Below are 3,408 nucleotides of genomic sequence, written 5' to 3'. Positions count from 1 at the left end.
ATGAAATCTGTCATCACAATGCTCCGAGACCCTTGTAATCACAATGCTCCATGCCCCTTTTCATCTCAATGCTTCATGAACCCTGTCATCACAATGCACCATGCCCATCATCATAATGCTTCAGGCTATTGTCATCACAATGAAATCAATATTCTGCATGACCTCTGTCATCATAATGCTCCAAAACCCTTGTGATCACAATGTTGCATAACACGTATCATCACAACACCCCATGACGCTCATCATCACAATTATCCATGGTCTTCTCATCACAATGCTCCATGATCTTTGTCATCACAATTCTCAATACACTTGTCATCACAATGCTCCCTGCCCCTTGTCGTCAGTATGCTCCTTGAAGCCTGTCATGACAAGTTTCCATGCATTTTTCATTACAATGATCCATGACCATTTCATCACAATGCTCCAAGGTCCCTGTAATCACAATGCTCCATGCCCTTGTCATCACAAAACTCCATGACGCATGTCATCAGAATGCTCCATGGCCTTCTCATCACAATGCTCTATGCCCTAGTCATAACAATGCTCCAAGACCCCTGTAATCACAATGCTCCATGCCCCTTTTCATCAGAATGCTCCATGAGACTTGCCATCACAAGTCTCCATGGTCTTCTCATCACAATGTTCCTGGACCTTGACATCACCATGATCCATTCCCTTGTCATCACAATGCTCCATGACCCCTGTCATCACAATAATCCATGAACATTTTCAGCCCAATGCTCCACGACCTTCTCATCACAATGCTCCATTGCCAATATCATCACAGTGCTCCATGACCACTGTCATCACAACACTCCATGACACCTGACAACACAATGATCCAGGACTCTTGTCATCACAATGCTCCATTAACTTGTCGTCACAATGCTACATGACACCTGTCATCACAACTCTCCATGAACATTTTCAGCCCAGTGCTCCATGACCCTTGTCATCGCAATGATCCATGCCCTTGTCATCCCAATGCTCCAAGACCCCTGTATTCACAATGCTCCTTGACGCTTGTCATCACAGTGCTCCATGAAACATGTCATCACAATGCTCCATGCCTTTGTCAGCAAAATGCTACATGACCTTGTCATTGCAATGCTCTATGCACTTGTCATCACAATACTCCATTTCCATTGTCATCACAATCCTCCATGAACTTTGGGATCACATTGCTTCATGCCCTTGTCATCACAATGCTCCATGCTCCTTGAAATCAAAATGATCCATGACCTCTGTCATCACAATGCTCCAAACCCTTGTGATCACAATGTTCCATAACACTTGTCATCACAACGCTCCATGATGCCTGTCATCACAATACTCCATGCCCTTTTCATCACAATGCTCCATGACTTTTGTCACCACAATTCTCAATACACTTGTCATCACAATGCTCCCTGACACTTGTCATCAGAATGCTCCTTGAACCCTGTCACGAAAAGGCTCCATGCCTTTTTCATCACAATGCCCCATGCCATTTTCATCACAATGCTCCATGCCATTGTCATCAAAATACTCCACAACCTTGTCATCAGAATGCTCCATGACCCTTGTCATCACAATTCTCCATGCACTTGTCAGCACAATGCTCCCTGACCCTTGTCATCACAATGCTCCAAGCCATTGTCATCAAAATGCTCCATTACCTTTGTCATCAGAATCCTCCCTGACACTTGGCATCACAATGCTCCATGCCATCCTCATCACAATGGGCCATTACATATGTGATCACAATGCTCCCTGACACCTGTCTTCACAATACGGCATGACCTGGTCATCACAATGCTCCATGCCCTTGTCATCACAGTGTGCCATTCCAACTCTCATCGCAATACTCCATGAAAGTTATAAGACCAATGTTCCATGCCCTTGTTATCAGAATGCTCCATGACCCCTGTCATCACAATGCTCCGTGTCTCCAGTCATCACAATGCTTCATGACCTTTGTCATCACAATGGTCCATGCCCTTGTCATCAAGAGTCTCTGTGACATTTTTAGCCACAATGCTCCATGAAATTTTCATCACAATGCTCTTTGACCCTTGTCATCACAATACTCTATGCCTTTTTCAGCACAATGCTCCATGACCCATGTCATCACAATGCTCCATGTGCTTGTCAGCACAATGCTCCATGACACATGTCATCACAATGCACCATGCGCTTGTCATCACAGTGCTCCACAACATTGTCATCACAATGCTCCATAAAATTTGTCATCACAATGCTCCATGCATTTCTCATCAAAATGCTATCTCACCACTGATATCACAATGCTACATCTCTATTTGTCACAATACTCCCTCACCCCTGTCATCACAATGTTCCATGACTCCTGTCATCACAATGCTACATGCATTTATCATCACAATGTTCGATGATCCCTGAAATCACAATGTTCCATAGCACCTGTCATCAAAATGTTCCATGACACTTTTCATCAAATTGCTCCATGACCCTGTCATCAGAATGCTCCCTGCCCTTCTCATCACAATGCACAACGCCCTTGCCATCAAAATGCTCCATGACCTTTGTCATCACAAAGATCCATGACCCTTGGCATCACAGTGCTCCATGTCATTGTCATCACAATGCTCCTTGAACGATCTCATCACATTGCTCCATGCCCTTGTCTTCACATAGCTCCATGACACATGTCATCAGAATGCTCCATGGCCTTCTCATCACAATGCTCCATGCCCTTGCCATCACAGTGCTCCATTACCACTGTCATAACAATGCTCCATGACCCCTGCCATCACGATGTTCCATGGCCTTGTCATCACAAGGCTCCATGACCCTTCTCATCACAATGCTCCAAACCACTGTAATCACAATACTCTATGCCCCTTTTCATCTCAATGATCCATGAACCCTGTCATCACAATGCACTATGCCCATCATCATAATGCTTCATGCTATTGTCATAACAACGAAATCAAAATGTTCCATGACCTCTGTCATAACAATGCTCCAAACCCTTGTGATCACAATATTCCATAACACTTGTCATCACAATGCCCCAGGATGCTCGTCATCACAATTATCCATGGTCTTCTCATCACAATGCTCCATGACCTTCGTCATCACAATGCTCAATACACTTGTCATCAACATGCTCCCTGATACTTGTTGTCTCTATGCTCCTTGAACCCTGTCATGACAAGGCTCCATGCCTTTTTCATCACAATGATCCATGCCCTTTTCATCACAATGCTCCAAGTCCCATGTAATCACAATGGTCCATGCCATTGTCATCACAAAGCTCAATGACGCATGCCATCAGAATGCTCCTTGATCTTCTCCGCACAATGGTCCATGCCCTTGTCTTCACAATGTTCCAAGACCCCTGTAATCACAATGCTCCATTCCCCTTTTAATCAGTATGCTCCA

Source organism: Mesoplodon densirostris, unplaced genomic scaffold, assembly GCF_025265405.1.
Source record: "Mesoplodon densirostris isolate mMesDen1 unplaced genomic scaffold, mMesDen1 primary haplotype scaffold_37, whole genome shotgun sequence".
Taxonomy (NCBI): Eukaryota; Metazoa; Chordata; class Mammalia; order Artiodactyla; family Ziphiidae; genus Mesoplodon; species Mesoplodon densirostris.
Note: the sequence above shows the minus strand (reverse complement) of the source record.